Source organism: Tachyglossus aculeatus, chromosome X4, assembly GCF_015852505.1.
Source record: "Tachyglossus aculeatus isolate mTacAcu1 chromosome X4, mTacAcu1.pri, whole genome shotgun sequence".
NCBI classification, from domain to species: Eukaryota; Metazoa; Chordata; class Mammalia; order Monotremata; family Tachyglossidae; genus Tachyglossus; species Tachyglossus aculeatus.
The window spans coordinates 54723490-54734842 of record NC_052098.1 but is presented as its reverse complement, the minus strand read 5'-3'; the positions used below and the strand labels follow the sequence as shown (position 1 = coordinate 54734842).

General features: G+C 41.2%; 1 non-coding gene across 1 annotated transcript; it reads left to right on the top strand.

The window, feature by feature from the left end:
• Positions 1-1193: 1193 nt before the first annotated feature.
• Positions 1194-1331, top strand: LOC119948553. The gene has a single exon (XR_005456942.1). It is a non-coding gene; the product is annotated as a small nucleolar RNA SNORA7 (small nucleolar RNA).
• The last annotated feature ends 10022 nt before the right edge of the window (positions 1332-11353 follow it).

Below are 11353 nucleotides of genomic sequence, written 5' to 3'. Positions count from 1 at the left end.
AAGGCTAGGGAGACTTGAGAAGGTAGGAGAACCAGCAGCAGGAGTGGGTGGCAGCTGGAATTGGGGAGAAGCATGACAAACATGACTACTGCAGCAGTTTGGCAAGCAGTCAGATCTGGGTGTCTACTGGACAGTCAGAGCCTGAACCTTTTTGTGATTGCTTTGATCATCAATTGAACAATCAGAACAAAAAAAAAAAATCAAACTTTGGGCAATTTTTATATGGTAACAATCATCTAAAGATTTAAGTTATATGTCTGCCTAAGATACTGCTATTTCTTTCAATCAAGAAACTTGCAAGCACATAATGACAAACGTTCAAACAAATCCATTGAGATTTCTGGTGATGACCCACAGTAACACCTATAGCAACTCAAAACCCCAAAGCAATTCCTAAACTGAACTAAAAGAGCTTACTGTACCCAGGTGAGAGAAAGGTCTTTAGCGGTTCAGTTTCATGCCAGGCACATCAGAGAATATGTGAAGGAAGTCAGTCAGTCAGGCTTATTTGTTGAATGCTTACTGTGTGTTAAACACTACACTAAGCATTTGGGAGAATACATTATAACAACAGATACATTTCCTACCCACAAGCTCACAGTCAATAGTTTACAACCTATGTGAAGATAATGAATATTTGTGAATTACAGAGCTCTTTGAATTGCAAGGAATGAAGTCTCCCACACTAAACCTCTCTTTTATTCACAGATTGGAAAATGGGTTTGAGGACGGTCCTTCATAAGCACGAACTGAAAGCCAGTTCCCTACAACTAGTGCTAAGTTCTGATAACTAGGTCTCAGTTACCTTAATTTTAGAGAGCTCCAAATAACATAAGTAGGATCTTCATGTAGACTCACGTAGCTCATAGAAATGGATCACAAGTCAACATCACCTCTTCTGCTATATCCCAAATATATGCACAACTGGGGGAGAGAAAGGAATGGCAGCCAAGTTGTGGGTAAGGTGAATGGGCAGAAGAGTTGTCATGGAGTTTAGAACTGAAAACTGCCTGGCTGCTTAGAAAGGGTTCACAGTCTAGGTAGTGCAAAGGAGAGAAGAGCACATGGAGGTAGATGAAAATGTGTGAATTTGTCTTACCCTGAGCCCACGAGAGATTTGACCTGGTTTTAATAGTAATAATGGTAATACTACTACTAATAATATTTGTTAAGTGCTTACTATGTGCCAAACTCCCCCTTAAGGATCGCACCTGGAGAGTTTCCAGTACTCTACCAGTCTCGGCTATTGGAGGGAGAGTCAAGCAGAGGCATACCCATTCCATTCCTTGGTTGGGCAGTGGCTAGCGAGTGGAAGGCAATATGCTACAGGCCAACTCACCTGTGCTGGGCAGCAGGAGCATGGGAGAGAGTCGAGGGCAGAGACTCAAGTTTACTGTGCGGAAGAAGGCAATGGTAAACCACTTCCATATTTTTACCAAGAAAATCCTATGGATACACTACCAGAACGACTGCAGATGTAGGAGGGGCTTTCTGGGAGAGATGTGTCCATGGAGTCGCTATGGGTCATAAACACCTCGACAGCATAAGACAAGACAAATATACCAAATCCTGTACCAAGCTCTGGAGTAGATGCAAGAAAATCAGGCATAGGGTTCACAGTTTAAGTTAGAAGGGTGAAGAGGCACTGAATCCCCATTTTGCAGATGAGGGAACTGAGACACAGAGAAGTGAAATGACTTGCCCAAGGTCACACAGCAGACAAGTGGCAGAGCTGAGATTAGAACTCAGGTCCTCTGACTCCTAGGCTGATGCTTTTTCCACTAGGCTAGGCTGCTTAGAACACACTGGTTTCCAGATCATGAATCTGTCTCCCCCTTTTAGACTGTGAGACCACTGTTGGGTAGGGACTGTCTCTGTGTGTTGCCAACTTGTACTTCCCAAGCGCTTAGTACAGTGCTCTGCACACAGTAAGCTCTCAATAAATATGATTGATTGATTGATTGATGAGCATGTTTGAAAGTAGTGGGGAAAAAGCCATTGGAAAATGAACAGTTGAAGATGGTAGTCAGGGAGGAAAGAAAGGATGGGGCAAGCAAATTGATAAGGTATGATGGGATGAGGTCAGAGGTGCAGGTGAAGGGGGTGGATTTTGAGAGGAGGCAGGAGAACTCCTCTTGAGGTACTGCTGGGAAAGATGGTAGAATTAAAGAAAGGGCAGAAGGAAGGAGGGGCTGGAATGGAGCAGAGCAGATTTTAGAAAGATCACATTTGATGGTTTCAATTTTCTCAATAAACTAAGTAGCCAAATCATTAGTGGCTGGAGTTGGGGGAGGCAGGGGGACAAGGAGTTTGGGGAGGGAGTTAAAGGTCTGAAACAACTGCTACTGAGGGTGTCAATTTGGTCATCAAGGGAAGGTAGTTTGGGTATGGAGAATAAATGGGGCATGACAACAAGAATATTGGATGGGGTCAAAAGATTGGCGGTCTCTGCAGAAGAACTGGACAGATTTGTGGGTAAGGGGTGTGTGAGAGGGAAGTCAGGTGAGGCAGTTTTGGTCAGATAGAGGGATTTCAGAGTTGGTGAGGGTAGTGATTGTATGGTAATAGCTGTACAATAGATTGCTCCTTTTGTGAAACAGACATGGGCATTTGGATAAACTGAGGTCCAAGCCACACCATGATAGATTTGGGACTGGAATTCAGATCTTCTGATTCCCAATGCTTGCACTGTTCACTTGACTGTTTCTTACAATTCTACTTGACTTCTAGAGCAAATACATTAGGTCCCCTGGAAAACAGTCAAACCACCAGCATTGAGGCAGAAAGCCACGGCATCAAACCAGTAGTCACTGGATGGGATTTATCTATCTTCCTATAGACAGATAGATAGATATAGATATCTATATATGTAGATATCTATATATAGATACATATATCTAGAGAGAGAGAATGGATGACAAAGGTAATAATGAAGTAAAACAGCATCAGAAGATTAGCCTGGTGTGACTCTTAAAGCAGAGGCTTTATGAAGATTATGACCCAACAGGGAGAGATTAAAAAGGCACTAAGCATTATGGTGCAAAGTTAAACAGTGTAGCAAGTATTTATTTTGTGCACAAGATGTGGATGGGGTTGTTGGTCACGCATTATCTTTTAGCCACATTAATACACACTAATTCAATCTCCTAAATACAGAGCATTCTCTCTCTCTCTCCCTCTCTTCCTTTGCACCTTCAAATCTTGGAATATGTGCTATTAAAAACAATGCAAATGCTAAAGGAACATCACTAGAGCAATGACTAGAATCTAATGTGTGACTATGGGGAAAAGATGTTTTCTGTACCTAACACCCACGTGTCACCAAAAAAATTGTAGGATCTAGAGCACAAACAATCAGTGGTATTTACTGAGCTCTTACTGTGTGCAGAGCATTGTAGTAAGCACTTGGAAGAGTACAAAATAACAGAGTTGGTAGACACATTTCCAGCCCACAACAAGCTAACAGTCTAGAGGACAAGCTTACAAACTAGAGGATGAGTTTACAGTCTGGAGGAAAAGGACCTTGAGAGCTCTTCTTGGGAATCCGGATGTAGTTCCCATCTCGTTCCCCCCCCCCCCCCCCCCCCCCCCCCCCGCCAAGTAAAGTCTTAGATTTCGCCTGTTAAGATCTGGCCTGTACATTGACTCTTTTCCATTCTCTATAAATGTTAAAAAATGGCAACCCACTGGTCCTGCAATTGCTTCAGTAAATATATTTTGCATCCTGGAGTGCAAGATGTGAGAGATTGCGGTTCTGAACATATCTAAGCCTATTTAAAAGTTCTTTCCAATGAAAGCTATGTTTCCCATAGTCTCAATTACAACAATGAGGCAGGAGGAATGCACCTGAGTTTAAAACATTTTAAAATGACAAAAGCTCTAGGACAATAGTAAACAATCACAACAATGGAGTTCTATTATCTGTAGAGGCAAAGGAAATCTCCAAATTGGGGCTTGCATCATCTACTTTTAAAAACCTCTATGGACAAGCTCAGTTTCTAGTGTTGCATGGAATTTGGGATGATTTATAGGAAACAAGGACTCAGACCATTTACAGCTTTTACATATTGAAACCAACCTGTTGAGTTTTTCAGTATGCAATATATAACCAATGCAGATCACAGAGTGGAACTGTAATGCACTCAGTTGTTTATGTGCCTAAATAAATGAGCTGCTGTATTTGGCTCTTGCTAAAGTTATTAATAAAACTATGTCTAAGGAGAAGTCAATCCAGTTCTGTGTTGACAAAGCTAAAGACTTTAATAGTGCTTCATGATACCAGCTCCTCTATGGATTACTGAGAAGATGGCTTCTATTTAAATTACAGTACAGAGGGTGGGAGATGCCAAAAAAAACCCAAAAAACTTTCAAATACATTTATTCTGAGTGCAGCCTTCTGGGGATTAGGTGTGACTGGAGTCAAGTAAGATTATATTTTGCAAAACGAGGAGTACTAAGAGAGAAAACAACTGATAATGAAGCTTTGGTGCAAAAGCAAATATGAAAGTATTCTTGGGAAATGGGGCTTGAAAAAATAATTTAAAGAGGAAGTAAAGAAAATCTAGACTAGGATAAATTTTCTAACATTTAGGTTAGGTGATTATAGGTGGAGCGTGGCATGGAGGGCATTATAATTGAGAAGATATGCTTTTCAAACAGATGGCTTTTTTTCATAGCTGCAAGCTAAGAGGGGGAGGGAAAACTGGCCTGTGGAAGATAAACAAGACAGTCAAGACAGCGTTGCATTAGTGAATGAGGGAGAAAAAACGTTTTCACCATAGAGTAGCCAGTAAAATGAGTGTGCCAACACTTTCTGGTGACTAAATCTAGTGATAGGGTGACCCTCACAACTTTCTACCAACTAGCCTCTTCTGCAATATCTCTACCTATTCCTCCCAATCCACTGCTGCTTTTAAAATTGTTTCCTCTTGGCTCCAATGCACTGCTCCCATCTCACTGTCCATGCCCCCAGAATGAGGGCCAGCAAGATAGTATTGTAAAGCTGAAACAGGGGACAAATTTTGAAATACTGAAAATTTCTAAACAGAAACCAAGAATAATGTGGAAAAACAGGGAAGTCACTGCACTTCAGAAAAATCTTCCTGAAGGAAGTGATAGTAAGATAACACATACGGTTAATGGTATTGGAAATTTTAATTTAAATCATTTGTTAAAAAAATGAAGGTGAGCCACTTGCATGGTCTTTGCTCTTCTCTATCATAGTGCTAATGCTTCTTGAACATTAACTGAGCTCAACTCTGTGATGCTTTTAAATTGGTATTCGTTAATGAGGTTCACAGTGCATAGAGATGTGTTACTGTAAAGGAAAATGCTGGGATTAAACCTGAATTCTAATTTCACAAAATTACTGCCCTGATTATTTGTAACTCTTGCTGGACTGTTTATCTTCCATTTTCCTGTGGTTAAATAGCCATTCAGTTGGAGAGAAGTATGCTAGAATTAGCACACAGGCCTTACTTATAATTTGAATAGATGGAGAATAGAAGGGAACCCAGAACTGACTTTGAGGGACTCCCGCAGCTAGGGGAAGTGAGGCAAAGGAGGAGCTTTGAAAGAGACTGAAAATGAGCAGCCAGAGAGATAAGTGGAGAACCAAGAGAAGAGAGTGTCCGTGAAGCCAAGGTTGGATAATGTTTCCAGGAGAAGGTAGTTGACAGTGTTGAAGACATTTGAGAGGTCAAAGAGAATTAGGATGGAATAGAGGCCATTGGATTTAGCATGGAGATCATTTGTGACCTTTGAGAGGGTGGATTTTGTGGAGTGAAGGGGGCAGAAGCCAGATTGGAGGGGGTCAAGGAAAGAATTGGAGAGGAACTCAAGATAATGGATATAGTCAACTCACTCAAGGAGTTTGGAGAAGAATGGTTGGAGGGATTTAGGATGATAACTGGAGGGAGCCATGATCTCCCTTGGCTTCAACTACCAGATCTATGCATGTGGTCAGCCAATTGATAGCATCAATAGAAGTAGTCTCCAGAAATAGGGGAAGCAGCATGACTCAGTGGAAAGAGTGCAGGCTTGGGAGTCAGAGGTCATGGGTTCTAATCCCAGCTCCACCACTTATCAGCTGTGTGACTTTGGGCAAGTCACTTCACTTCTCTGTGCCTCAGTTCTCTCATTTGTAAAATGGAGATTAAGACTGTGAGCCTCATGTGGGACAACTTGATTACCTTGTATCTCCCCCAGGGCTTAGAACAGTGCTTGGTACATAGTAAGTACTTAACAAATACCAAAATTATTATTATTATTATAAATAACTCAGCAAATTTAGTTTCAGTGATATGGTAAGATAAAGGCTCAGACAAAGTTGTATCCTGGCTGAAAGCTGGGAGTCGATCACTGCAGATAGACCATTTTAGTAATAATAATAATAATAATAATATTAATTATAATAATAAATACCAATAACAAAGGAATAATCAATAATGAAGGAGTGGCTAATTTTGAGCAGAAGCTTCATAAGGATGAAGAGACAAGGAGGCAATAGCAAAAACAGCACCAGATGCCGCAAACATCAAATGGGAGAGCCGAACAAGAGATAGTCATTTTAGGTATTCAATGTGGATGGGATTGGTGGTTCCTCATTGACCTTCTCAGTCACACAAAGGTGAAATTCACCATCAGTGGTGTCATCTTTTAGTATAAAGGGCAATGATATATAAACTATGAGTTGACTGCCAATTGGTACCCTCTATGCCCAGTGCCCAGGGCTAATGGCCCTATATTAATCTATGGTTGTACACCACAAAAACTTTGTAGCCTTGAAATTTGGTATGAAACATGATACTCCATTGACAAACTTGGTGTCTCTTCCAAAGGCCATGGCTGACCTTCTTGATTTGTTTTTTAGTTCTTCATCTCTGTATGATGTATTGCCTAGATAAGCAAAAATAAGTTCTGTGTTACCTTTGAAAATCTTTCACTTAGGGAGGGTTTCCATTAGGTCAGTTGATAATAATTTGCTTTCTTCAGACTTTTTCTTGTTCCCTACCAGGGGTACATTTCATGACTTTTTATTGTACTCTGTCAAGTAATTTGAACAGTACTCTGCACATTGTAGACACTCAAATGTCTAGGATTGATTGGTTCTTAGCTCAGTCAGCATAGAATAGGACTGCCTCAGAGCCTTCTGATAATCATTTTTATTGAGCACTCACTGTGTTGCAGAGCACTGTACTAAGCACTTGAGTATAAGTGAGTTGGTAGACACATTCCCTGTCCACAATGAGCTCACAGTCTAGAGATTGTGCACATATCTACTGAATTAAAGATGCTTGGTCTATCCAAAGCATACTCTGATAACCAACTTCCAGATCCCTCAAATACCGCATCATTGACTAGGTTGAACAAAAGTGCACTTACCCAATGGTATGCTTTACTCCACTTGTCCTGTGTCAAAGAGAGTGATGTCAAATTTGACTTGACTGGGCTTTCTACCTTGCAGCAATCTTAGGATCTTTCTGAATTTTCTGGAGCTATCAAGTTTGCTTAATAGGTGCCAAGACCAGGTCTATATGCTTCCCTAAGATATACATAGAAGAGCATAAAATGTCCTGGTGTTGCACCTTTAACTTCTCTTTAACCTGTCATGCTGCAAAGATCTCGGTTGCTGTTCTACCTATTGCTGATGCACTTTTCACTTTGTAGCAAGTGTTTTTCTCTCTGAGTCCTTTTCATCCAAACAAACTTGGTGTTGTCTCCTTGCCAGAACTGCAGTAATAAAGGTTGTCTGGAAGACAGCATGTCAGAGAAGCATTCATTCACTATTCATACTGATACTTGTAGGTGGGATTTTTTGATCCAACAAAGGCTGCTTAGGTGCTGCCAAACAGCTCCTCAGAGTAGTCTTCATTTTCCAAGAGCTGGGCGTTGAACCGTCTTGATGACTTGGATGCTTTTTCATTATAGAACTGCCAAAAAGCAATAGTTCCAGGGTGTGAGTGTGTTTGTGTGAGTGCATATGGTGGAGGTGGGGGCTGGAGGCAGGGGTGGGGAGGGAGGGTGGATTTTTTTTTCCTAGAAAAGGCAGAGAGCCCAGGAGGTGGGCCTTCTGGAGAGAGGATTTAAAAAACAGAGATATAAATATACGTGGTATCTATTGCCATGGTTGGATCTTTACCATCCTCCTCTTGCTCATCATGGTAAAACTGCCAATTACTAGGGGTTCTCTGGAACCCAGGCAAACAAGCCATTTACCAAGTTTGCGGAAAGATGGTTGGCAAGAGCTGCCACTGACTCCAACCACTAACTCTGGTTCTGTGTCTCTGGCTATCTGACTCCAGATTCCCATTTCTGACACTGGCTCTACCATCATTCCAGGTCCCCAGCCCTGTCCACCAAACCTTGACACTTGAAGGGTTTGGGCCCCCACAAGAGACATGATTTTGTCTTTTCCTCTTAGCTGTATTGTTAAAGGAGCAGTTTTATGGAGGGAAATAGTGCTTATCAGCCTCCTGCCCAAAATCTCACTTCTGGAACAATGTTCCTGCAGCTTCCAGCCCACCCCCATTCAGCCATCTCCCTCCCTCTCCCCTCCCCCTGTTTCCAGTTGGGGAGCGGGAAGAAGAAAGCAGGAGTAGGTTTCCTTCAGAAGGTACAAACATCCTTCCTCACCTCTGCCTGCCTGTTCACTCCTTTCTCCTTACCTAGAACTCCCTCCACATCTTCCAAGCCCTTCTGAAATCACATCTCCTCTAAGAGGCCTCTCCAATTCATTTCTGATCTCTCTGGGGTTATTTCTTCCTCTCTCTCTCACCTCCCCCTGACACTAGCTAGTATCTCAGTAGTTCTGCTCCAATTACTTGTGTATTTACAATCACTTGAGACACTTTTGTCCATATCTTACAGATCCGATTACTTAGCACTAACTCACATATACCTACTTTTCCTTCTTCTTCCTATATGTGTACATAATTTTTGGTTTCCCTGGGTAGAGTCTAAGCTCCTTAAGGGCATGGATGTACTCTCCCCAGTGCAGTGCTCTGCATGCAGTAATTATTCAATAAATACCCTTGATTGATTTATTTTTCTGTGCCTTATGCTGTTTCATTTTAATGCTCAGTTCCCTGAATGCATTTAAGGCCTTCATCTTTCTCTTGTTCCTTCCAGTAAAAAGGAGCTCCTGCATACACTATACTCCTATTTTCTCCCTCTCCCCACAAATAGAGGCCATGGAAAAGGCAGGGTTGAACATAAACAGCTTGTTCAAGCTTCACACTATTACAGAGCATTAAAAAATATCCTCTTAAGAAGGTGACTATTATGAGATTAAACAAGGCAATAGGTTATCCCTGTCCTCTCTGTGTGTTGGTCAGTATTGTCACAGTGAAAAAACTACTGAATTATTGCTAAGCCATCTGGTACGCATTTAGCGACTAATCTGTATTGTATTTAATATTAGTGCTTGTGGCAATTGCTAAAATACCTACTCATGTTTTATATAACAGTTGAATGAATATTTGCATAAAATGAACATAATGTTCTCAGAAGTGGAGTGAATTTATGCATGCTCAACTTTAAGGAGATTTGAAAACATATAGCTACAGCATCTAGTACGTACATTTTGAGCAGCAGAGCAAGAAACATCTCTTAGATTTACCCGTGCGACTTATTGATAAAGTGATTGCTATTCAACTGAGAGGTTTAATGAATTCATATGCCAAGAATTATAGTCTGGAGACTTCCTCTGTTTTGTAGCATTTATAGTGACAGTAAAAGTCCTGGAGGAAACACAATTATTGAATGGAAGAACTTTCTCTGCTCAAGATAGGGAATATACTGGTTGGAATTTTCACCAGGGAGCAACTCTTCATCACCCCATAGTCATTCACTCAGAATTTCACAGTGCAATAAATTCACGTCATATCATTGTGCTATTTCACCTTGCCTCTCCAGTTAATTGTCCTTCAGGTGGTTTTAGCTCATGAGTTTGGTAGCAGAAGTGAAATTAAGCCCAATACAAAAGTGACAATCACCACAATTCGAACAGATTTTAAATCTGTGTAAATGCAGGCTCAGGTGCATGTGACAAAATTGTAATAAACTAGAAACCAGTGATAATGTGTGCTTATAACATCTTGGCTCTGAGCAATTCCTCAGGGATCACGCTTCAAAAGAGAAGAGAATTGAATTTGAGACAATTCCCACAGAAGGTGAAACATTTATGGGAAGTAAATTTTAAATGGTAGACCTGAATTTGCTATTTCCCTCACATTAACATGATTAAATAAGTTCCTTAGAGCAGATTAAATTCATGCTGGCTTATACCAAAGAGAAATGGGTGAAATGAACTCACCTGTAGAAGAAAAAAAAAAAAGCCCATGAAGTTGATCCCTAAGATCAGATAGAAAAAAGTGACTCTACAACTAGCCAAATGCCGATTTCATTCCATCCAACAACTCTGACTCTCTCCCAGTGATCCAGCACAGACCATCCAACACTTCTGAGTGCTGGCTCCCAAAATCTATCTCTCCAGTTCTGACCTCTCTTCCTTTGCAGTCTTGCATTTCCTGCCAGCCTTCCTGGCTGTCCCACTGACAGCTCAAATTTATGTCCAAAACAGAATGCATCTTCCCATCCAAACTCTGTCACCCCCATCACTATAGAAAACATCACTATCCTCCCTGTCTCAAGCCTGTAACCGTGACATTATCCTCAACTCATCTCTCTCATTCAATCCATATATTCAATCTGTCAGCAAATAATGTTGGTTCTACCTTGACAATATCACTAAAATCCACCCTTTTCTGTCCATCCAAACTGCTACTATACTGATCCAAGCACTTATTTCCCATCTTGATTACTATCAGCCTTCTCACTGACCTCCCTGCCTCCTGTCTCTCCCAATTGCAGTCCTTATTTCACTCTGCTGCCCACATCATTTTTCTTGGGGGGAGGTAATTACAGTCCACATCTCTCCACTCTTCAGTAACCTCCAGTGGTTGCCCATCCAGTTCCACATCAAAGAGAAACTCTTAATCATTGACTTTCATTCCTCTAACTCCAACCTACTCATTGTACCTTGAGCTCATCTATCTCACCACAGACCCTTTACCTTTGTCCTCCCTCTGACCTTGAGCTCCCTCTCCCTTCATATATGACAGATAACCACTCTCCTCACCTTCAAAGCCTTCTTAAAATCACAACTCCTCCAAGAGGCCTTCCTTGACTAAGCCTTTATTTACTCTAACCTTTTTTATTTTTTGTTAAATGGTATTTGTTAAAAGCCAGGTACTGTTCTAAGTGCTGGGGTAGATACAAGCTAATCAGGTTGGATGCAGTCCATGTCCCACATGGGGTTCACAGTCTACTCTGTTATACATCCCTAAGCACT